Below are 26,422 nucleotides of genomic sequence, written 5' to 3' on the forward strand. Positions count from 1 at the left end.
TAACATGTTTGTTAAGATAGGATCAGAAACCACAGTGGGTACTTGGTGATTCACTGCAAATAAGAATGCATGTAGTTAGGTGGTGGGATGTGCTCTGCAACTTAGCACTCACTGTTAGATTTGAGGAACAGTGGTGAAGAGTGATAAGGGAGAGACATAGAAGCAGGTTGGGTGACAAGAGAACTGAGCAAAAAGGATTATAGCAGAAATACTGGATGTGAGGAGTGCTAGAAGATTTCTATTTGGGTAAGAATTGGACTCAAAGATCCCTCCCTGCTCTCAAATGTTGTGATTCTGTGAAGAATGTATCTATTCTTCAATTTAAGATATTTTTGCAAATGACAAAATCTTTGTCATCTCCCCTCTTTGTTTTTTTTTTAATTCCTTTTTGAAAGTTTAGGCTTTTTAAAATAATTTGTGAATATGTGATGAATTTTGACAATTCCAACATTCTTATTTACACTTTTGGTATTTGTACATCTATTTGAATTTATCTACCAAGGCATAGTGTTTATTTTCTTTGTTTTTCTCTTTTCTTTCTTCATTTGTAAATATGCTAAATAGTATCTATTGTTCTTGTACTTACAGTAATAAAATTACCTGGGTCTGAAGGAGATTTATGTATGCTATTTTTTTTGTTACCCTATTATTCTAGAATAGACATATAAACTGATAACCAATATATCCCCTTAAACAGAGATTCAATCAAGGCTCAAAAACAAAATATTTTGGACAGCTGCAGGGTCACATAGTCACTGACTCTACCATTCATTTAATTAAAAAAAAAACTTTTAACTACTCTTGGGTAGACAGAAGTTGATTAAAACAATAAATGGTTCTTATTTCCCCAGGATTTCTCACAATCCATAAAAAGGCTCAATACATGACTTCTTGCTATTCACTTTACTTTCACAAATTGATTATGAAATTGTGCCACATGTCACTGCTTGACAGATCATGTAACTCATGCACAGGTTATAGGACTTGATGGAAATTTCACATTTGCATTCACCATTATTTTAATAGGATGGGTTGCTGAGAAAAGATTCTAAAATTCATCAAATTTTAAGGCTTACAGTCAAGAAAATACATTTACAAAGTTTTCTTAATAATAATTTAAAAATTGGGAAGTCAATGTGCCTACTTTCATAAAAAGCTTTAGATAATGATTGTAATTTTATGATCTTTCTATTCTAGTAAACTGTTTCTAAATTAAGAAGTCAGATTTACTCATGATTCACTGATTTTGAGGAAATCAATAAACAAGCTTCACATATTTAACTTTAATTGTTTTGACTAAATCCTCACATGTGCTTTTTACAGCCATAAACAAAATTCTAAGTGTTTGGTAGTAGAGATTTATTGTCATCCAGTCAATTCAATTTTATCTAATGCTTCATGATCCTGTTTGAGGTTTTCTTGGCAAAGATACTGGAGTGGTTTGCCATTTCCTTCTTTAGCTCATTTTACAAATGAGGAAACTAAAGCAAACATGGTTATGTGATTTACCCAGAGTCACATGGCTAGTAAGTGTCTAAGGCTGTATTTGAACTCAGATCTTCCTGACTCCAGGCCCAGTGTTCTATCCACCCCACCACCTGTAGTAGAGAACGTTTTTCCTTCAAGAGCATATTTTACTTTGCTTAATGTTAATGTAGTGCCAATTTGGGATATTTTCATTGTTTCTACCCTTTAAAGGACAGGTGGATATGAACCTGCATTATTGATCAGACAGAAGAAACTTGAGAAGTTGTTTTGTCCAACCTCCCCATTTTAAATAATTCCAGGTTTAGTGACTGATCAAAGATCATACAGTTTGTAGACTTAAGGAACAGAAATTTAACCCAGACCTTACTCTAGAGAAGTAGTGGGGAACCTGCAACCTCGAGGCTACATATGGGCCTCTAGGTACTTAACTGGGGCACTTTGGCTAAATTTGAAATTCACAGAACAAATCCCCTAAAAGGATACCATTGAACACAAATCCCCTAAAAGGATTTGTTCTTTGATGTTCAGATTTAGTCAAAGGGCAGAACTTGAGGACCTTGAGGGCCACATGTGTCCTTAAGGCCTCAGGTCCCCAACCCCTGCTCTCAAGCTGTATCATTTCTTTTGTATCATGGTCTCTCTTTCTTTCTATGCAATACTTTTTATTGTTACAGTCCTCCAGAAATAATCAACCCAATGGTTTTTAGGATGGCCTTCAGGTCTTTTGACATACATGGAGCACATACCCAGTGCAGTGACATACTTAGTACAGAATTATTCAAAGTCTTCATCTTTTATACTCCATTCATGCCACAGGTATTCCTGATCATGATTTTGCTGGACGATACCATTGAACCATTTTTATCTTCAAATCACTGTTGATAACTTATGGTAGTAACATCCAAACCAGAGCCACTCAGTTGCTAAAACAGCAAAATCTGGAAATATTCCCTGAGAGATACTTAGTGTTTGGTTTGCTTGTACTTCATTGCCCAAAGAGGTACTGAGCTGTCTCCTTTAGTAATATCTATTCATGAGACCTTATTTTTGTTGGGACTGGACCTGTAATTCCATTAGTATAAGTGACTTCCCAGGTGGAAGATTCCTCTCATAGAAAGGATATAACTTCTAAATTTAGAGTTATTTTGAGCACTGAGAAATCAAGAGACTTGCCCAGGGTCACATTAAAAGCATGTGTTGGGTCAGGACTTAAACCTAGGCTTTTCTGACTCTGAGTTTGCTATCTTTCTACTATGACACACTGGCCCTTTTAGCAACCCATGTATGTAACCTGAGTCAGAAAGTCCATTGGTATGGAACTCTCTCTTTATCAGTGGAGGCAAATACCCCATGTGCATAAGAGGGGTGGGGCAGACTTGTAGAAAAATAAATTCTTCATGTCTTTTCAATCATCTTATTCAGTCACTTCAGTTGCTTCTGGATTCTAGCTTTGGGAGAGAAGATGGACAATGCTTACCCAAATTTCGGTTGCTGGAAAGAAAACAAGATTCTTGGAGAGTTTCCTTCACTCTATACTTCTAATAAATGTTCTCCTATGTGAATTTCCTCTGATTTCTGTTTTGTTATCAATTTGAATAAATGACTTTACTTTCTGCATCCTTTGTGTTTTCATATGGGAATCGGTTGGAATGGAATCAAGCTTTGTATATAAAGCCTGGGTTTCCTTTTACTTCCTTTCTCTCCTGATAAGAATTAAAATTTACTTTGGAGAATCATGAGGGAAATGAAATATAAAGATGTCTATTTACTTTCCTGAGACCCTGAAGCTACATGTCGTGAGGGTAGCCTTTGATAAATGTGATATTTGTATATTACTTTTCTTTAAATGTCTATAAATGCTTTTAACTAGTAAGAAATTATTTTGAGGGAATAAGAAACAGATTTCTTGGGATACTGCAGTAATTGACACATGTATGCTCTCATTATCACCATGAAAATCTTCCTTAAAAAACTAGGGAATTTTATCCCAGAATGTATTTATGTTCTATTATTAAAGAAAGGAACAGCAGAATTTAAGCTCTGAAAGCACCTGTTAAACAGAGTAGCTAAGTATATAAGTTTGACAACATAGTGAAAATATGAAAAATGAGGATCAACTTGGCAAAATTAAAATTGTATTAGCTTTTCCAGCAGACCACTGATGACCAGAGGTGTTGTTTTTCTCGTTGTTTTCTTATAAGAATTGCTTCATGAACTATATTTTCCTGTAATAATGTCTGCAGTGGATAGAGTTGGACCTAGAATCAAGAACACCTGAGTTCAAATATGTTCATAGACACTTACTAGCTATGTGATTTTGGGCAAGTCACCGAATACTGCCTCAGTTTCATCATCTGCAAAATGAGTCGGAGAAGGAAATGACAAACTTCAGTTCTTTGCTAAGAAAACCTCACATGAGGTCACAAAGTGTTAGACGTGACTGAAGCAATTTAAGAGCAACAACAAAATAAAAACCTGTTTATTAAGGCATGGGAAGATGATGACCTGCTTACCCAAAACCACACTAATGAAATATTCCTCTGTTGAAACAATGAAGTCAGAATATTTTTTATGCCTCTATTCCAACTCTGAGAATGAGTGAAACATATCTTAAGGTGATTTATTTCTCTATACCAAACAATGCAGGTTAAGATCCTCAAGATGCAAAACACCAAAACAAAACAAACAAAAAACTTTACAATGATGTGAAGAGAGAAAATGAAAATGAAAAACATGCAAACAAACTGAAGACCAACTCATCATCATGTTGGTTTTCTTTTCATGGTGATTTCAATTGCTTCCAAAGCCCACATCATGGCCTGGATTAACTGCAAACCATCTATGGCAACTTTAGATAGCATTTTTTTAAAAAACCTCATTCTTGGAAGTTCTGGGGGCAAAGTTAAGATAGCAGTGAGATGCCATATTTGCCAAACTTTCTCCAAATCCTCTCTGACAAAACAATCGAAAAATTGAAATTCTGAACTAACAAGCAACAAAAAGTCAAAGTGTTGTTTCAGTCCAGAACAGCTTTGTCAGAAAGAAACATTTGCAGACATTGGGGTGGAGGCTGGCTGGGAACACCGAGCTTGGGTTGTGATGGAAGTGTCCCCAGCTGTGGGTGTTCGAGGTAGAAGTTATAATATCAGCAGTGCAAATACTGGACACATCCAATGCACAGGGATATTAAAGTGACTCAACATCTGATCATAAAGAGATTCTAGGAGACCCCTTTGCTAGACCTTGCAGCAAGACCTGGTATCATTTCAAAGTTATATTGTTCATTACCTAGTTCTGGATCTGAATTCCAGGGTAGACAGGAGCAAACATAGTTATGAGGGAACAGGGCCTCCACCTGGGTAAAGAGAGAGCAGGAGGAGAATGATCAGAAATATATTCAGATCATACTTCCTGAGAAATCACAAAACTGAGGTACAGAAACTCAGGCTAGCTATTCCTCCCAAAGAGCACAGCCTATCAATGACATAAAGTCCAAAGTCAAGAAATAAGCCAGGAAAAAGATGAAAAAAATAATCTGATCATAAAAAGGTTCTATGGGGACAGTGACACAGAAGAAGACACTGACTTGAAAACAACTACAAGCAAACCCTCAAAGGAAAATTCAGATTGGACTCAAGTTGATCAAGAATTCCAAGAAAAGCTAAAGAAAGAGATTTTTTTTAAAAGAGCAAAAATTATTTTAAAAAGTAAATGAGATGCATAGAAAAATTTAGGACAAATAAATTAATTAATGTAAGAAAATCATGAAAAGAGAATTAGCAGTTTAGAAAAAAAGGAAAAAAATCACTAAAGAAAAATACTTAAAAATCTGAATTGTGTGAGTAGAATCTAATGATTCTTTGAGACATTAAGAAACAGCACAACAAAGTTAAAAATAACCGAGAAAAAAGAAAATCCTAAACTATATTATCTGAAATACAACCCAGGCAGCAAGCACCCCAGCATCCCCAGGGTCCTTGCCAACACAGGTTCTTAGACCTGCTTTGATAAAGGAAAGCAACTCAGAATGGGTTAACAAGCTTACTTTAATCAAACATGTATCATTTACCTAGTTCAGGGGAAAAAGGTCAGCACCCTGAACTTCAGAATACACAGACAGAATTATCAAGTCAGAGAAACAGATCAAGTAGACAGATTTCCAAACTGTCCAACCATTACATCCATACCAAATCAAAATCTGGGTTTTTCAAAGGGGGGGCGGGGCTCTCAATAACGGCTTCCCAGAATCCATATCAAATCACAGAACACTTCTCAAAGTGAGCCCCAAAACAAAACCTCACATCAGGGCTTATATAGCCTTCTCCTGGCTCAGAGAATGTAACAACCTTATTGACTCACTGGCTAATCAAGAAGTATCTACTGAAAAACAAGCCTCACACTCCAGGCTCCAGGTGCACTTTAGCCTAGGGGCAGGGAAGATCTTTAAATTTACATTCCCATTACAACAACTTACCTAGAAAATATATATATAAAATTTATGAATTATTAGAGTACAAGAATTCCATAATTTTTAAAGGCCTGGATTAATATTTTAAGAAATTATGAAGGAAAACTGCATAAATATTATAAAACCAGTGGGCAAAGTACAAACTAAAAGTAGTCACCAATAACCTCCCAAACAGAGAAATTCCCCAAATGAAAACTGCTACGAGTATTACTGTCAAATTTCAGAACTCCCAGGTGAAGGAGAAAATATTGGAAGCAGAAAGAATGAATTCAAATACCATGGAACCACAAATATGATCACAAAAGATTTAGAAGCTAGTAACAAAAAAGGAGCATAATATTTGGAATATAATAGTCCAAAAGGCAAAGGAGTTAGGATTACAGCAAAGAAGAACCTACCCCACAAAACTTACTATAATTAATTGGGGGTGGGAAGAACATGTATAATGAAAGAGAAGAGTTTCAAACATTCCTGTTTAAAAGACTGGAACTGAATAGAAAACCTAATATTAAAATACAAGAATAGCATAAACATTAAAAGGCAAACAAGAATGACAAGTTATAGGAGACTTAGAGTTAAACTGATTGCATTCCAGAGGACATGAATGTAAGTCTACTATGTTGGAATTACCTCAAAAAAGGAGTAGAAGTGTGAGAAAGAGGGATAGACTGGTAGAAAGGGCAAAGAGGAGGAAGTATGGATAAAATCATCTCCAATTAAAAAAAAAACGTTTTGTAAGGGACAATTTTTATTACAATGCATAGAAAAATGAGGGGGTAGAGTGGAAAACACTTGAACCACACTCTCATCTGAACTGCTTCTAAAAGGAAAGAATAAACATACACACACAGAGACACTTAGGGATAAATTTCATCTTACTCATCAGGGAAGTAGGAGGAGGAGGGAATAAGTGAAAGGAGAATGGTAAGAGAAAGGGTAGATTAACTGGGAGGCAGTGATAAAAATATAAACAGATTTTTGGAGGAAAAACATAGTAAAAGAAGAGAAGAATAAAAGAGAATAAGATGGAAGGAAATATAGAGTTAGCAAACATAATTGTCAATGTGAATAGAATGAATTTGTAAATAAAATAGTAGAGGATATCAAAATGGATTAGAAACCATAATCTAACTATATGTTGTTTATAAGAGAAAATTGAAACAGTAAAACACCCCCAATTGATTAATGGTTAAAGGATATGAATAGGCAGGTTTCAGAGGAATAAATTAAAGCTATCTATCGTCATATGAAAAAATGCTCTAAATCACTATTGATTAGAGAAATGTAAATCAAAATAACTTTGAGGTAACCACATCACACCTATCAGATTGGCTAACATGGCAAAACAGGAAAATGATAAGTGTTGGAGAAGATGTGGGAAAATTGGAACACTGACTCACTGTTGGTAAAACTATAAGCTAATCCAACTATTCTGGAGAGCAATTTGGAACTATGCCCAAAGGGCTATAAAAATGTGAATACCCTTTGACCTAGCAATACTACTTCTAGGGCTGTATCCCAAAGGGATCATAGAAATGGGAAAAGGACCCATATGTTAAAAAAATAATTATAACAGCTTTTTTGGTGGTGGCCAAGAACTGGAAATCAAGGGGACACACATAAATTGGGGAAGGGCTAAACAAGTTGTCGTATGTGAATGTAATTGGATACCATTGTGCTACAAGAAATGATGAAGAGGTAGACTTCAGAAAATCCTGGAAAGACTTATATGAACTGATGCTGAGTGAGGGGAGCAGAACCAGAAGACCATTGTACACAGTAAATGCAACACTGTGTGAGGACTGATTTGGCCCTTCTCAGCAATTCAAGAACCAAAAACAATTCCAAAGGAGACATGATGGCAAATACCAGCCCCATCCAGAGAAAGAACTACCAAGTTGGAATGCAAAATGAAACAGATTATTTTCTTTTCTTGTTTTGTTTTGTTTTCTTTCTCATATTTTTTCCCATTAATGTGTTTAATGGGAATATATGTGTAGAGCCCATATCCAATTACAAACTATCTTGGGGAGGGAGGGTGAGAAAATCTAAAAATTATGGAAGTGAAAGGTAAAAACCAAAACTGAATAATTTAATAGAAAGAACATGCCTTTGAAGTTTTTTAAATTACATTCAATAAAGAACTTTTGAAGCATGGACAAATATTTAATTGGAGACTACAATTATCCCTGTGTAGGTTCATTCCTACAGTACTATTTGATAAATAGGACAGTCTTAAAGTTGAAGAAGATAGAAAAGAGAAAAGTTATAGAGGAGGCATGAAGAAGACAAGTGTCAATATTAATAGCAACTATTTAACTATCAAATTTATCAAACCATTAGGAAAAATGAAAGGAGAGGGAAGAAAACAAAGTACAACAGAGAAATTAGATGGTGGAGAAGGGCTGGTAGTTCTGGTAACCCAATTTCATCAGGAATAGGTTTAAGAGGGAAAAATACACATATATTTAGAAGAGTATAAGTCTCCTAAAGTGAGAGGAAATAAAATGGTAGGGGAATGGGGAGGGGGGAGAGGACCAAGAATGGTTCTTTACAAGGTGAGGGATAGGTAAAAGATTCAGTATAGAAGGGTGTTTACATTTAGGGGAATGGGAGGATAGTGGAGGGATCCTTGGAGGGGGGGGGCAGGCAAGTAATAGGCAGGCAAGACAGCGGGTAGAAGACAAGTAGAGAAGTCAAGAGGGATAACAAGAGATGTGCAGAAACATAAAAACAAAGAGCAGTAGTAGAATTTGTTGAGAAATGTCTCCTCTCTCCTCTCTCTCTCTCTCTCTCTCTCTCTCTGTCTCTCTCTCTCTCTCTCTCTCTCTCTCTCTCTCTCTCTCTCTCTCTTTTCCTATCTCTGTATACATATGTGTGCATCTCTGTGTCTGTGTTTCTCTGTGTTTCTGTGTGTGTAGCTATAGAGAAACATCTACACTTAATTGTAAACTTGGGAGGGGAGAAGAGGGAGGAAAAGAGAGTTAAAAAGTTTAAAAGTATATATCAGAGAACAAAAGAAAACTTAAAAGGAAGAAAAGAAAAGATGGACAGTTCTTAACACATCACGTAGTATTTATCATACAAGCTTTCTTGAAATGAAAATTTATTGTTACATATTTTGAATCCTTTCTTATGTTATGCTATGCATATAACATGCTTTCCCCCTTTCTTACTTTGTATTTAAGTTCCAATATTTAAGTGTATGATATGTTTTTGTTTCTTTTCTCTATTCTGTATTTATGTTCTGGTGGTTGTCCAAAATATAAAAGAGAAAGAAAAGAAAACAAAGTGCAAAATGTCAAATAAGCAGCCCTCTGAGCATTTCCTAAGGAATCTTCTTTCAAATACAGATATTATAGAAATTGTGTTATCACTCAATTAACAAGGATTGTTAAAGAGTTACAATATCTCAGGTAATAAACTAAGTAATAAAAATAAGAAAAGAGTAAATGTCTACTATTTGCTGGGTACTGTACTAAGAACTGGGAATAGAAAGAAAGCAAAAACAGACTCAATGTCTTCATGTTATAAGGGGCAATAAAACATATAAATATGCTTACACACAATAAGCACTTATATACACAAAGATAGGTATAGAAAGAAATGTGTATATGTGTCTATATATTTCTATTTTGTGTATACATATATGTTATATAAGACATTTTATTATAAGAGAGGAAAAAAGGAAAGAGGAGATAGGGCACACACACACTAGGAGACAGAGAGACAGAGACAGAGAGAGATGGCAGCATGGCAGATTATCTCCCAACATGGAGCATGAGTATTTGAGAAATTTATTTATTTAATTATTTTTAGGAAGTCAGGGGTTGGTGGCAAGGGAGAAGAACATTCTAGGCATGGAGGAAAATGGCTAAAAATCCATGGAGTCATAGCACAGAGTGACTTATGTGAAGAATACAAGAAGGCAGATATTGTTAAATTGTCATACACATGTAGGAAAATAAATTCTAAGAAGAATTAAAATTCTGGAAGAAGCAATGTTGTGAAGGGCTTTAAATTCCTAGCAGGATTTTGTATTTGATCCTGGACATATTAGAGAGTTGTTGGTTTCTTCTAAACATCAGTTTCTCCAAATGGTCCTTTAAAGATGACATTTTCCTAATTTTGCTGATCACTAGTACTCTTAAAAAGGCTCTCCTCAGTAAATCCTAGAAGGATTTGAAAATGGTCCATGGCGGGGGGGGGGGGCGGGGGGGGGGAGGAAAGGGCATGAAAACCTTTATTTTTTAAAAAATTTTTTTTTAGCTATACAATAATGAAATTGAATTATATTTTATATTAGACTGTAAGTTCTTTAAGAATAGGGCATTTTTAAAATTTATTGTATTTGTATATCTCCACTTAAGGCAGTACCTGACTACCCTAGAAATAATAAAGGATGAAAGCAATTACTGAAGTTGAATGGATCCAACTTGGGGACATTATATAAAACATTATTCTGTAACTAAGAATAAGGAATAAGTAAAGGGAGAATTTGCATCCATGAAATAATGGATCTTTCAAAATATTAAATCAAATTTAGTCATATTATGATGTAATTAAGTCTTGTCCTAGGAAAGGAATATATATGAATTGTTTGAAGGATGTTTAAGCTATGAAATGGAAGCAATTTCAATGATCTATCCATAGTTTGTTGTTAGCTGTAAACCAGGCAAAAATAGACAGGCAGAGTTGGTTTATTTCTTTTTCTTTTCTTTTTGGGTGGCAGTCAGGTCTAAGTGACTTGTTAAAAGTACAAGCAAGGTGGGATTTTTGCTTTTTCTTTCTGGAGTTCAGTTTCCTATGCTCATGCTAAATTGCAAACCTCTGAAGGATCAATCTCCTTTTAACCCTGGTAATTCATAGCTGTGCTGAGTCATGTAAATTGTGATGCTTTCTGTCTCTGAGTCTATTGATTGAAAACTATACATACTGAAAGGTTGTTATTTTATTTTGGGGCTCACTCATGGAAAGAATGTTTCTTTGTGATTTGGCCAGACAAGACTCTGGGTAATCATTGTTAAGGAGCTCCCTGGCTTCAAAAACCCATATGTTGGCACTCCTTGGTCTTGTGATAATGTATCTATTACGTTGTTTAGACAGTTGGAACCCTATCTATTGGATCTCTATGCTAATTTCTCTATGTTTCTTTTCTTGTATTTTCTCCACATTCAGGGTACTGACCTTTCCCCTGAACTAGTGAATGACGTATATATGTTTAATTAAAGTAAGATGGCTAACCCCTTTGAAGCTGTCTTCCCTTTAGAAAAAAAAGAGAGAGAGAGCAAAGAATATGTGCTAGTTGGCCATCCTGGGTGCACTAGGCTGCTTGCTAATGTACTTGCCTAGGGTCACACTGCTAGTGTGTCAACTAGCAAGCTGCCTGCTGTAAGTGTCAACTCTTTGAGGCTGGATTTAAACTCAGGTCCTCCTGACTCCAGGGACAGTGTGTTATCCACTGTACCAACTAGTTGTCCCCAGAGCTGTATTATTTCAAAATTTCCAGAGTAGAAATACAAGGGATAAGTGTGTTTCTTTAAAACACGTACAAATTAGTATGAGAATTTCAATATAAATATTATGAAATTATAGATGAAGGTAAATATGCCAGAATGCAATTTAGACTTTCTGATAAGTTTTTTGAACAACGAGAAAAAGGATTGTTTTGTTTTGTTTTGTTAAGACTAAATATATTTATGTTTTCATTTCTTTTCCAGTATTTGAAAAAAATATATACCCATGAATAATTAGATCAATCATTTGTTGAAGCAAATTCAATGCTTCAAAAATAATTCAATTTATATTTAATAAATGTCTTATATCTGAAGTAATTAACTTACTATTTGTAAAAGTATTTTTTAAAATATCAGGTATAAACTTGTATGAATTTTACTTTTTAAAGTGCCTTTTTACTTCTAAGTATTTCAAAAATAAGCTTCATTTCTGCTTGCTTCAGCAGCACATCAACTAAAATATGGAATGATACTGAGCAGATTAGCAGGGCCTTTGTGCAAGGATGACATGCAAATTCATGACACGTTCCATATTTTAATAAAACAGTGCCACATAATGAAAGTGCATGGAACCATTTAAAGGTGATTTTGCAAGATTATGGCTTTTCCAAGTATCCCAATCTATTAGAGCAATTGTTAGATTTACAGTCAACTCAGAGTTCTCTGTACCTGTTTATATTCCTTGTGGATATGTATAACTATATGCTAGAGAACCAATGTGGCAACAAGGAAAATGCACTTGATAAAGCATTAGAGTTATGTGGAATTCTAGCTAAAGAAAAAGACACTATAAGAAATGCATATTGGAAATATATTGGAAAATCCCTTCAGAACAAACACAGGACGGAGGGAAGTTTGCCAAAAGATAAGCAGCAATAACAGCATTAAGGAGACATTAATGTAATAGTTTTATTTTTAAAAGCAATTTGGAACAAGGAAGTGTGGTATGGCTTAAAACCAGAGGGATCCTTTCATTCTACCTGTGTGGGTATGTGACAACAATTGCATTGCAAAAGTATTGCTTCCTAACAAGCACTAAGCATAATAAGTACTCTTTGTCCACTGTTGTTATTCAGACTAACTCTAGAAGTATTAATTTGTCTGTCTTTTTAAAGTAAAATAATTCCTTAAAATAACAATCTCCAAATGAATTGTTGAATAATAAATAATTCCATGTTTGTTTATTTTTAAAGGCCCTAAGAAGTCTGTTCTATTCACCTATTTCTTACCACACAATTCCTTCCTAAATAGTATATATGAATTCAGATTTGTAGCAGTGACAATTGCATATAACTTGTATGTTGTGGAGGTAACATAGACTTTAAGCAAGGAATAAAATTGCTACAATACATTAGAGATACTAGAGAAGTTTCACTGGTAACATCTTTAAGTGACCAAATGACAAAATGATTTTGTAATAAAACTGTAGATATACCTAAAAAAAATCAGCTTCATTCTTTTTTGAATTAAAAGATTACATTTAACATATATACATATGCATGCAGGCAAACATACACATATAAATACAAAATTCTTAGTTCACCTTAGTTTTACCTTATTTAAGGTCCTCAATTTTCATCAACTACCTCTGGATGATTATAGCATCCTTCTAATGCTAATTCTATTTCAATTATTCTCTGTTGTTATTTTTAGAAAATAAAATGTGTTAAAACTATTTTCATGTTATATTGCACTAAAAGAAGACTTTTCATCAAATATCAGGTTTTTTGCCTCCCCAGCACTTCTTCCAAACAGCTGCCAAAGTGATTTTTCCTTAAGTGTACAACTGACCATGTCATTTCTCAGCTCAATAAACTACAGTGGCTCCCTATTGCCTCTAGCATAAAATACTGTATTCAACTTATAAAACCCTCCATAACTTAGCCTTTACCCATCTTTTCAACCTTGTTCTATATCATTCTCCTTTCTACACATCACATTTTATTTAAATTGGCCTTGTCTCTCACTTTTACATATCATAATCCAGGTCTTGTCTCTGTGCTTTCGTATTAATCATGTGTCATAATGGAGGGCAGCCCCTCCTTCCTCTGACCTATAGAATATCTAATTTCCTTTAGGATAGAGAACAGGCATCACCTTTTATAGTCTTCATTGTCCTTCCTGAATCCCTAATTGCTCATAACCTTGCATTACCTTATAATTAGCTGACTCATAAAATATAGATCTAGATAGATCTATGATATAGAACATGCATAAATATGAAAATGCATACCTATGTGTTGTGATAATATATTTTTATATCAAGGTAGCATACACACATATGACATATGCATGTATATATGTATGTGTATATTGTAGCAGCAAGCACCGCAAGCGTCCCCAGGGTTTGCTGACAAACACAGGTTCTTGGATCTGCTTTGATAAAGGAAAGCAACTCAAAATGGTTTAACAAGCTTACTTTAATCAGTCGGATATATATCGTTTCCCTAGTTGGGGGGAAAAGGTCAGCACCCCGAACTTCAGAATACACAGACAGAATTATCAAGACAGAAACAGATCAAGTAGACAGCTTTCCAAACTGTCCAACCACTACATCCATACCAAATGAACATCTGGGTTTTTCAAAGCCGGGGGCACTCAACAATGGCTTCCCAGAGTTTCAGATCAAATCACAGAACACTTCTCAAAGTGAGCCCCAAAACAAAGCTACACATCAGGGCTTATGTAGCCTTCTCCTGGCTCAGAGAATGTAACAACGTTATCGACCCACTGGCCAATCAAAAAGTATCTACTGAAAAACAAGCCTCCCACCCCAGGCTCCAGGTGCACTTTAGCCTAGGGACAGGGAAGATCTTAAAATTTTACATTCCCATTACATTCGGCCCCTCCTATGTGTTGTGGTAATATATTTTTATATCAAGGTAGTATACACAATATAACATATGCATGTATGTATGTATGTGTATATATACATATATGTACACACATACATAATGTACCAATATATGTATAGTCTGAGTTCAAATCCAGTCATCTAGTCTCAGACACTTACTAGCTATGTGATGATCTTCAGCAAGTCATTTAAGCTATGTTTGCCCCACTTTCATTAAATATAAAATGGAATGATAATTCATATTATATACATATATAATATTAGATGTCATTGTTGTTCTCATTCTTTATTATTTTCATTATTTCACTTGTCTTGGAATAGATTCTGTGATTTTTAACTTATAGACAGTCTTGATAAGATGCTCATTATCAGAATGCTCTCAGGTCATAAATATTACTTACCAACTCATGGAGTAGCTGTTATCTGTGCTAATGGAAAGGGTTTCTACACTCTGTGTTGGTGGAAGAAAACCTCAAAGTTAAAATGGGCCATACCTGTTCTCAGTGGCATTATAAGATGGTGCTTTGTTAGTAGAGTGTTCACTTTCAGTGTTTAGTACTTCAAGATAGCTTTGAGCTTCAACATCTGAAAAATTACTCTAAGAATGCTTTTCTACATTTCAGGTGGTTGGTATACAGAAAGTGCTCTAACCAGAAACAAATGAAGTTTCAATAAGGTAAAAAGAGAAAAAAAAAAACAGTTCTGGGGTAGAAAAGAAGATATGATCCTTTTCAGGATTTTGGAGAGTAGATGTAATACATAGAGGGAAAAGGGAAGGAAATGGACAGTTTACCAACCAGTAAAGGTAAAAGGAAGAAGGTAAGAGAAGTAATTGTTGATTCCTTGTACAGGGGTCACTAGGCAGATATTTGAGATCTGATAACAACGTTAGATAGGATCATTTTTGTTGTTGTTGTTTGTTGGTTTGAGGAGAAAATATTGAAGATAGGACTTTGAACTTTTTAAGAAAGAATAACTTTTGACTTTCTCATTTCTACTTATTCTTTTGATCACAAATGGTACCACCAATAGGAAACTAAAATTTATTGGCAATAATCGTGTAATTTTTGGCAAGAAACTGAGGCACTTAGGCTGTATTTTCTTCACCAATGTCCATTGAAGGCAAGGAATGAAAAAGAGAAAAAAATTGTTTTGGGAGGTTAACAGCTGATTAAGTAGTAGCTATAAAGATGTTTGGATTTTTAAAAATATAATGATGACAGATTTTTCTGGAAAGAAATGAAATATGCCTAACAAAGGTTTGTAAGAATTTCATTATCAGTTGATATAATTCTATTCAAAAGGAATATAGCTAAAAAATTATGGGGAAGGAAGAAGACTACATACCACTCACACTAGATATCCTAGAGAATAGCTAAAAAGAAGGAAGAAGAATAATAATTGAGTCACCCAGAAGTTCACAGGAGACAAAATTCAAGAAAGGATGCTTATTAAATCTCATAGCCTCGAATGTCCAAAATTTTAGTCAACAAACTAAAGAAACTAAATGGTTTAATTAACAGGCATCACCAAGACTTGGTAGAATAAAATGCATGATTAGATAAGGTTCTAGAAATATATTCATTATTAAAAAGAAATAGAAGTAATTGTTAAAGGTAAAAGGTAGGGGCGGCCAGGTAGCACAGCGAGTAAGAGCACCGGCTCCAGTGTTGAGAAGACCTGGAGATCGAATCCCGGGCTCAGACACTTAGCACCCACCCAGAAACACCTGGCCGTGTAACCTTGAGCAACTTACTTAACCCCAATTGCTTAGGGGCAGCCAGGTGGCTCAGCGAGTAAGAACACCGGCTCCAGTGTTGGGATGACCTGGATCAAATCTGGGCTCAGATACTCAGCACCGCACCCAGAAATAACTGGCTGTGTAACCTTGAGCAAGTTACTTAACCCCTATTGCTTAAAAAAAAAATTAAATTAAAAAAAAAAGGTAGCCAAAAGTTGTGTTGGAGAAGGAAGAAAAGGGGCAGTGTCATAGTATAGAAACAATAAAGCAGCAAAATGGAAAGCACTTTCACATTTTCCATTGCATTCAAGTACCCCCCCTTGAAAGCCTGTAAAGAGGGCCTCTGTGGCCATCTTCTTCCAGCCAGATCATCCATGATTGTCTTCAGAAGCTCACTGCCTAACAGGAACTGCTTGGGAGCCAACACTAAGGTTTACATCATCACAAGAAGAACAAACAAAATGGAAGCAATCCCTGTTTTTCACTCTGCTTGTGTTCAAGACAACTACACAAGGTGTATGAGTTCAATTTTCAGCAACAACTCCTGTGGAAGTGCTGTGTACTATGAGGAAATGATCCCCCACCAACCTGGTTCTCCCAAATCTTACACCGGTGGGCAAGTTTTTTCTCCTGCAAGTCATGACAACTGTATTATAATCTCTGGAGCACTACAGAACTTTCCAGGTTGTTGATGATGAGCTCATTTGTGACTTAGTTCAGGAGACTATGAGGAATCAGTATGTCAGGGAGCCCAGCAAAAGCAGCACCGAGCCTTCCAAGGCAGCATCCACCTTGCTGCTACTCCAGCTTCTGACATCAAACTCCTTTTCCCCTTCCTTCCTCTTCCTTCTCCTACTTATTTCTTTAGACTATACAGGCTGTTTAAATGTAGAAGTAGCTGTGCTGTGTGTGTATGTGTGTGTGCATGTGTGTTTAAAAGGAAAACAAAAACAAAAACACTGAAAATAAACAAAAAAGTAAAGGAAACCATGCTATTGTTTTTTTGCTTTTGTTTTTGTTTTTTTGCTCTCCAAATTATCTATATGCTTTCCAGCAACCTCATTAATTTTGTTTACTTTGTACACAATAGAAAGTAATAAACTTAGTGTAGAAAAAAAGAAATTAAATGACATGAAATGAAAAGAAATAATAAAGAATGCTGCACCATTCCTGATGGAGAAAGAAACCTGATGGAGTCAAGATGGGAAATGGGATAAATTTGTGGACAGGCTCAATACGGAAGTGTGTTTTGCTTAATTGAACAATTCTTTTTCTCTTAAGGGTGTTTGTTTTCTCTTTCTTTATAATAGTGATGAGGTGTGAGGGGGGAAAACCACATATTTGCTATTTTTTTCCTAAAGATTTTTTTTAGAAGAACTCATGTTTCAGGGACTCCAGGAACCAGAGTGTGGAAGCATAATGGCAGCATCCTTCAAACCAAGATGACAAAGGAAGTGTATCCTAAGTGATTTTCAAGATACAATTCTTCAACAAAGTTTTACCCTGTGCCCTTGGTTTAGAGGAACCAAGAAGAAAGAGCTGGATTGGTAAGAATGTCAGAAAACCACTACTAGTTTCTAGTTTTCTCTGCTTCTCTGTAGAGTAAGGTTTCTTAAGGTGGGACTTGTAAACATTTAAAATAATCGTTACATTTTAATATGATTGTTTTCATTTGTATATCTAGGCATTTTATTTTATGCAGTAAACAAAATTAAGAAAGTCCATCAAAGAATACTAACAACCTTGAAATCATGAGGACAGCCTAGAAGATAGAAAACATTAGCAAAATCACTCTCCCTTATGAGTTGAGAGGGTCATCAGTGTAATGGAAAGACCACAGTGATGGAAGTCAAAAGTGTTAAGACCTTGACTGGTTTACTGTGCCCACATCTAGATAGCTGGGCAATTTGGAGGAAATAGTTTTATTTCTTGTCAGGGTCTCAATTTACTCCATTTATTAATCTGTTAATGTTGGTGGTAATAATGATAACTAGAAAGATAGATGTGTGTATGTATGCATATGTATGTAGCATATAGGTGTATATATATATGAGTGTATGTGTGTGTGTGTGTATATATATATATATATATATATATATATATATATATATACACATATTTTTGTGCCAGCACAGTTTTAAGCTATTAAAGCTTAAAGACTTTGGGGACACTATATTTCTGTGTGCATGTGAATACATACAGACATGTCTACATGTACATAGAGAGAATGCATTACAAACATTAAAAGCTACATTAATATATCCTTCATTTTCCCAGTAAAAAAGAGTTCGTTTACTAACAAGGAACCGTCAAAACTGCTTGATTCATGATGAAATCTGAGCATGGAGAAATAGTTTCAGGGACAATATATATTTATATACACACACGTGTGTGTATGTGTAAATATTTTGTATCTATGTAACTAAAGCTATGTCTATCTAAATTGTGAACATATACACCCATGTATAAATATGCAAAAAACAAATATATGTATACATAGAAGTATATAATTATCCTTAGAACACATGTACATGCTGCATCTATTAATATTAGCCTACATATACATATGTGAACATATTTATACGTGTGTATGTATGTATGTACACATATATTCCAAAATTATTTATGCATAATTGTGTAATACTTCACGTTTATGTAACTTCTGAAGTTTGTAAAACGCTTTACAAATATTATCACATTTAATACTCACAACAACATTGGGAGATGGGTGCTATTATTGTCCCCGTTATACAGATGAAAAAAACATGAAGCAGACAGTGATAAAGTGGCATGCCGATCGTCACACAGCTAGCAAATATCTGAAGTTGGATTTGTACTCAGATATTCCTGACTCCAGGCAAGTACAGCACTCAATTTACTGTACCACCTACCTACCTATAAATATGCAGTACAAGCCCAAAATCTTGCTGCAGATTTAAATTATTAAACCTTAATGAATTTTGACATTTGTGTGTATGAAATAAATATGTATTTGTGTATGTATATGCACACAAATAGATACATATACATATTTGTGTATACATAGAGTGCATTATAAACGTTAAAATTGCATAAATGTATCCCCCAAGAAAAAAGTTCCTCTTATCCATAAGGAAACATCAATCAGATTGCTGGATTCATGGAAAATAGTTAAACCAATCTGAGTGTGTAGAGATAGTTTTAGGGTCAATTTGAAAGTAAGAATCCTGTTTTGAAAGCTGATGTATTTATGTCTGAATTATGCAGAGGTCCTTTTACCAAGTATGGAATTGTGCTCGTAAAAGGTAATGGGATATAAATAAAGTGTTATGAATTATCATCTGAAAGATATATGTGTGGAGGTATTCAAATGGCAAAATTTATGATTAGTGAAATCTTTCCTTATATTAGGGAAGTTATCTGAATGTATTATGGGCAATATAGTTGTTCAATCAACAACAGCAACAAAAAAGGTGCTTTTTATCTGTTCTAGGCACTATGCAAAAATCTTAAGGCTTTTAAATTTTATTGAAATTCTAATAAAAATCATTCCCTTATACTCCTTTGATGTCTTTCTTGCTATTATAATATAGCTTCTAATTCATGACTCATTCAATTGTAGATTTATAGTCCTGCCTCATCTGTTTTTCCATCTGTAAAAAGGAGATCTAATGGTGCCACCTAATTTTGTGAAGTGCAAATACCCAAGAATGACTCACAATTTTCTTGCTTTGCAGATTTGTGTCACTCATCCTCACCATGAATTAATATTAAGTTACCATTAATATTAAAGTACCTCATGCATATAGCGTTGTGCTAAGTGCTTCATAAAACAACCGGTGGAGGTATAGACTCTGCCTTAAGAAAACAAATTATTTGGAATACTTATTCCTCTGGAAGGTCAGCTAGGTTGCACAGTGGTTAAAATGCTGGGCCTGGAAAAAAAAGACCTGAGTCTCAAAGACCAACCTCAGATACTTATTGGCTAGACTAGCTGGGCAAGTGACTTAACCCTCTTTGCCTCAGTCTCTTCATCAGTAAAATGATCTGGAGAAGGAAATGACACACCACTCCAGTATCTCCATCAAGAAAACCCCAAATGGAGTCATGGAGACACAGAGACAAAGTGACACAATGACAGAAAAATATGGACAGATGGGGACATAAAGATAAGAATACAGGGATAGAGACAGAGAAGTATGAGGAAACATAGATCACAGATTCATTCATGCATTTTGGTGTATGTGTATATATGTATATGTGTATGCATATATGTATGATATACTTTAAACTAATATTTTTATAAAACTTAATTCAATTAAATTCAAATTAAGTTACTTCAAATTAAATCCAATAAACATTTCTCAAACACTTACTATGTGTCAGGCACTGTGCTAAATGTTTGGGACACAGAAAAGAATAAAAATATAATCCCTATCTTAAAAGAATTTATAATCTAATGGCAAAGACATTGAACAAAAAGAAGCTTAATCAAGAGGGGGGAGAGAGAAGAGGATATTCCTTATGGGAACATAGTATTCCTAGAGTCAAAACCAAGCAGAGTTAATGAGGAAAACATGAATTAAATGAAGCCTTGTTTCTTCCCCCCCACCCCAGATTACCTTATGTGGCAATTTGATTTCCCCTCTCAATTCATTCCTTACATATTAGGGAGAATGTTCATAAAAAAATTTTATATGATAATAGGAAATTTAATGTTTATATAAGGCAACAAAATAATACAACCCCCAAGTTTGTAAAGAAGGACTTTCATTCACTTCTTTTCCTGGGTTTAAGTGTGGGGGAACAATTTAAAGTACTTAAAGAAGAAGTGGTGGGGGGCAGAGCCAAGATGGCAGAATAGAAACAGGACTTCTGCGAGGCTCCTGCTTCCACCTCCTCCAATACATGATAAAAATGACTCTAAACAAACTTTATAGCTACAGAACCCACAAATTGATAGAGAAAAACAAATCTTCCACAGAAGAAAGCCCAGCAGGCCAGAAAGAAGGGTCCATCACAGAATGCTGGGAACCTGGGAACCTAGGGCAGTCCTGCTTGAGCACAAATTTTAGACCCAGGGTGGCCCCAATTAGCTGCAGCTAGCTAGAGCAGACTTCATGAGAGTAAATCACCAGCAGCTGTAGTGGTTTCCAGACTTCTCAATTCAGAAATGCCCAAGAAAAAGTAAAAGGTCAGTGTGGAACATGGTTGGTCCAGAGGGGGACAGAAGAGTACAATCCAGATGCTACCTCCAGAAAGAGAAAATGAGGAGGTGTGGTGGATGCTGCCACTGCCACATGGCTGCTTCTGGAGCTCCTAGCCAGAAGATTGTAGGGGTACCAAGTGATCACTCAGAGGCTAAGAGTTCTTGCTTTCCCCTGCTTGGATCCAGATCACTGTCTTGGGTGGTAGTCCTGGGGTGTGTTACCAGTGACCAAAAGCATGTATGGATTGTAGAGAGGGTGCCCATCGAATAACTCCGGCAGCTACAAAAACCCCAGAGATTTGCAACAAAGCTCTATCCATTCTGGAAGCAGAGTTCTCCTGTAGCACAGAGTTCAAAAGTCAAGTAATTGGCTGCCAAAATGAGCAAGCAACATAAGTAAAAACAGACAATAGAATTCTTTTTAGGGGACAAAAAGAATCAAGGCATGGAATGGGAGGAAGACATTGAAGTCAGAACCCCTGCATCAAAAGCCTCCAAAAAAAAATATGAATTGATTACAGCAAATGGAGGAGCTGAAGAAGGATTTTGAAAATCAAGTAAAAGAAGTGGAGGAAAAATTAGAAAGAGAAACGAGAATGATGCAAAAAAATCATGAAAAGCAAGTCAACAGCCTGATAAAGGAGACCCAAAAATACATTGAAGAAAAATAACACCTTAAAAAATAGACTAACTTAAATGACAAAGGAAGCCCAAAAAGCCAATGAGGAGAAGAATGTATTAAAAAGCCAAATTTGCCAGATGGAAAAGGAATTTCAAAAACTCACTGAAGAGAATAACTCCTTCAAAATTAGATTGGACCAAGTGGAAGCTAATGAATTTATGAGAAACTAAGACATTATAAAAAAAAAATCCAAACAAATAAAAAAAATAGAAGGCAATGTGAAATATCTCATTGGAAAAACCACTGACCAGGAAAACAGATCCAGGAGGGATAATTTTAAAATTATTGGTCTACAGGGACAGCTAGGTGGTGCAGTGAATAGAGCACTAGCCCTGGAGTCAGAAGGACCTGAGTTCAAATCTAGCTTCAGACACTTAACACAAAAAAAAACTAGCCATGTGACCTTGGGGAAGTCACTTAATCCCAATTGCCCTCCAAAGAAAAAAAGGAAAAAATAATTATTGGTCTACCTGAAAGCCTTGATCAAAAAAGGACTCTAGACACCATTTTTCAAGAAATTATCAAGCAAAATTTCCCTGATATTCTAGAAACAGAGGGCAAAATAGAAACTGAAATAATTCACCAATAACTTCTTGAAAAACATCCCATAAAGAAAACTTCTAGTAATATTATAGGCAAATTCCAGAGTTCCTAGGTCGAGGAGAAAATACTGCAAGCAGTCAGGAAGAAACAATTTGAGTATTGTGGAAACACAATGAGGATAACACAAGACCTAGCACCTTCTACATTAAGGGATTGAAGGACTTGGAATATGATATTCCGGAGATCAAAGGAGCTAGCACTAAAACAAAGAACTACCTACCCAGGAAAACTGAGTATAATGCTACAGGGAAAACATGGTCATTCAGTGAAATAGAGGACTGTCAAGTATTCTTGATGAAAAAACCTGAGCTGAGCAGAAAATTTGACTTTTAAATACAAGAAGCATGAGAAGGTAAACGGGAAAAAAGAAATCATAAGGAACTTATTAAAGTTCAACTATTTACATTCCTGTGTGGAAAAACAATAATTGTAACTCATAAGGTTTTTATAAGTATGAAGATAACTGAAGGTAATATATATACATACATATATAAGCATATATGTATGTATAGGAGGATGTATGTGTATATAAACATATATATTAGTGTGGGCAATTGTATGTTCATGTATACATAGGCAGAGGGCACAGGATGAGTTGCATATGAATGGATATATAAAAAATAAAATTAAGAGGTGAGAGAGGAATTAGTTGGGAGAAGTATAAAGGGAGAGATAGATTAGGGTAAATTATCTCATATAAAAGAAGCAAGAGAAAATGATTACAATAGAGGGGAAGAGCAGGGAGGTGAAAGGGAATAGAACAACCTGATTCTCATTGAATTTGGCCTAAGGAGGGAATAACATACACACTAAATTGTGTATCTTACCCTACAGGATAATAGGGGAGTAGGGAATAGAAGTGGGAGGATAGAGGGGAGGGCAGATTGGGGGAGAGGGTAGTTAAGGGCAAGCGTCTTTGAAGGGGAATGTGGTCGAGGGAGAAGGTGGAATGGGTGGGGGATGGTACGGGATGGAGGGAAGTGTAGTTGGTCTTTCACAATATAAGTACTATGGACGTGATTTGGGTAACTACACATATACCATCTATATTGAATTGCTTGTCTTCCCAGTGGGGGTAGCTGAGGAGGCAAGAGGGAGAAAAAAATCTGGAATTCAAAGTTTTAAAAACAAATGTTTAAAAAAAAATTTTTACATGCAATATGGAAATGGGATATACAGGTACTGGGGTATAGAGACCCATCTTGCCCTACTAGAAAGTTAGGATGGGTGATGGGGGAGGATATAAGAGAAAACACATTGAGGGAAGGGATATTGAGTAGGCTTGCTATTTTGGGGTGCAGGGTAGGGGAAAGATGGGGAGAGAAAAAATTGTAACTCAAAATCTTGTGGAGATGAATTTTGAAATCTACAAATAAATAAATTTTTTTAAAAGAAGTGGCAATTATGTTACAAAACATCTCAATAAAAGTAAATAAAACCAAGACATGAACTTTTCAAGCCTGATGTTCAATAATAAAGCATTTTTATGAAGGATTTTGCAGGTAGGGGAAGTTCTTCACGTATTTTATCAGGTAAGCATATTTTAGTCTTAATTCTGCAAATGCAAAATAAAATTCATCAACAATGATTCATTACAGAATAAATTAAACTCCAACTCCTGGACATTCTATTATATAGGATTGCATTATATAGGATATTATACAGGACATCATATTATATAGGATTATATAGGACTTCATACTATATAGGATCTTGAAGACTATGCTAAATTTTAGAACACTAATTGAGGGTACATTTAAGAATTCCAGCTCCTAGTTCTTCCACTTAGAACCTGGAGTTGTATGACCATGAAGATCATTAAAAATAGTAAGAAAAAATATAGAAGATCCTTACCTCTGAGACCCCTATCTAGTACTTGAGAATGACTAGATTGATCTTTAAGTTTCTTCAATGTGACATTTAATATGGTTTGAGAGACATAATTTCTTGGTAATTTAACCATTTTATTAACAATACCTGCATGCTTATTAATAAAAAGATGGTCATTTGACATCTCTTTCTTAGGCCAAAGACAATGTCTCTTAAATCAAAGAAAATCATGAAGGAGTGGTTTGGGACCAGTCCAGTGGCCCCACCCCAGCCTGGCCTGGAAGGTAAAAGAGACACAGGGACAGGCTGTGCTGTGCGAGCATGTATCGGCAGCCTTATCACAGGGGAATGTTATGGTGAACAGTGCACCTGGAGGGCAGGCCCCACAGAGTAAATCATGTTGCAATGCTGTGGGGCACCAGTTCTATTCATTTGAAGGATACTACTCTGGGGAAGACTATGAGACATTGCACCAGATTAACGAGCATGTCTTCAATGCAGTGTCTTTGCGTCGGACAAATTTGCCCCCACTGAGGTCCAGCAGACAGGCTAGGGAAGTGCTCTACATGTGTTACAGACATTCAGCTGTCCTCATTAACAACACTGTCTACCTGTGGGATGGATGCAATGACACAGAAGGAGCCTAAAGTGTGCTCTTTGGTTTTGATATCAATACTCACCAGTGGTTCACAACCAAGGTATCTGGAACAGTGCATGGGGTCTGAGGTGTACATTCAGCCTGTGGCCTGGGCAATAATATGTATTTCTTCTGGGGTTACAAGCAGATGGCTTTCTGCTTTTCCAATGATATCCACAAGTAGGATACAAGCATGATATGGACCCTCATTTCTGCAAAGGGCACTCTTGCATGATGGCAGGACTTTCACTCAACTATAATGTTGGGCAGTCGCATGTATGGTCTGGTAGGAATGTCCACCTACCCCACTGTTGGCAGAGGATTGAAGAAGCCACTCTGCCTTTGGGCACAATGGGGGATTATACATATTTGGCACCTGCAATGAGAGGCTGAATTGGTATTTTCATGACCTCTGGAAGTTCAATTCAGTGTCCTTCTCTTGGAAGAAGATTGAGTCTAAGGGAAAGGGGCCATGCCTCCACTATTGCCAGGGATGTTGCATCGTGTGAGACAAGATTGTCCTCTTCAGAGGCATAGTCCTTCTCCTGAGGAAGGCCTAGCAGATGAGTTTGACCTCATGGACTATTCTAACTACAGATTCTAGACCTCAGTCCCAGCCTGAAGAGCTTGTGCTAACTGGCTGGATCACACCTGCCTGCCCTATGACATCAGGTGGGAGCTGACTGACATGACCACTAACAGCATCAGTCGCCCCATTGCATCATCCCACCAGTAGGGGGAAGTCTTCATTGTCTTCCCTACTAATCCTGCTGCCCATTACCAGCCCTTCCCATAATTTGGAGCCTGCCACTATGGATCCCTGGACTTTGTTCCCCTGCAGCTGGAGGTGTGGAATTAGGAATTTTTCCTTTACTATGACCTTTTGGAGGGGAAGATGGGGGAGGTCTGGGACCCTTCCTTATTCCCTCCCCCTGGGGCTCAGTCTATCTTTCTTTGGTACTCTTCCCATGTTTCTCATCTTTCCACATATTTTATGGGGTTTGAGGAAGGGAGGGTGAGGAAACATCAATACCTAAGCATAGCTTCACTGCCTCCTCCACTTTTGGAAGAAACCCTAAGCCCCACCTTCTCATCCCTGTCTGAGCCAAGAATGGTGTCTGGGAGCTAAGAGGTACAAAGCTGTTAAAGTGAAATCCTCTCTTCACCCTCCTTCGGGACAGGGGTGTCCATCAGGTGATTCCCTTTTTCCCTTCATTTCTGACCCACTTACTCCATACAGGTTATTACTGTTCCCTGAAAACCATCCAGTAGGAATTTTATAAAAATGTGTACAAGAAGGAAGGAAGGAAGAAAGAAAGAAAGAAAGAAAGAAAGAAAGAAAGAAAGAAAGAAAGAAAGAAAGAAAGAAAGAAAGAAAGAAAGAAAGAAAGAAAGAAAGAAAGAAAGAAAGAAAG

At 36.0% G+C, this 26,422-nt stretch overlaps 1 long non-coding RNA gene, 1 other non-coding gene and 1 pseudogene across 2 annotated transcripts in view; all 3 read left to right on the forward strand.

Annotated features, from left to right (window-relative positions):
* The window catches only part of LOC138153324 (uncharacterized), a 423,036-nt gene that overhangs the window by 159,040 nt on the left and 237,574 nt on the right, over positions 1-26,422 (forward strand). The window lies entirely within an intron of this gene.
* On the forward strand, positions 11,907-12,010 carry LOC138153370 (U6 spliceosomal RNA). The gene has a single exon (XR_011166352.1). It is a non-coding gene; the product is annotated as a U6 spliceosomal RNA (small nuclear RNA).
* On the forward strand, positions 24,719-25,743 carry LOC138153147 (kelch domain-containing protein 3 pseudogene; annotated as a pseudogene).

Source organism: Petaurus breviceps, unplaced genomic scaffold, assembly GCF_028583685.1.
Source record: "Petaurus breviceps papuanus isolate PSGF00001 unplaced genomic scaffold, PetGlider_PUasm1.0 90977, whole genome shotgun sequence".
In the NCBI taxonomy this organism is placed as follows: Eukaryota; Metazoa; Chordata; class Mammalia; order Diprotodontia; family Petauridae; genus Petaurus; species Petaurus breviceps.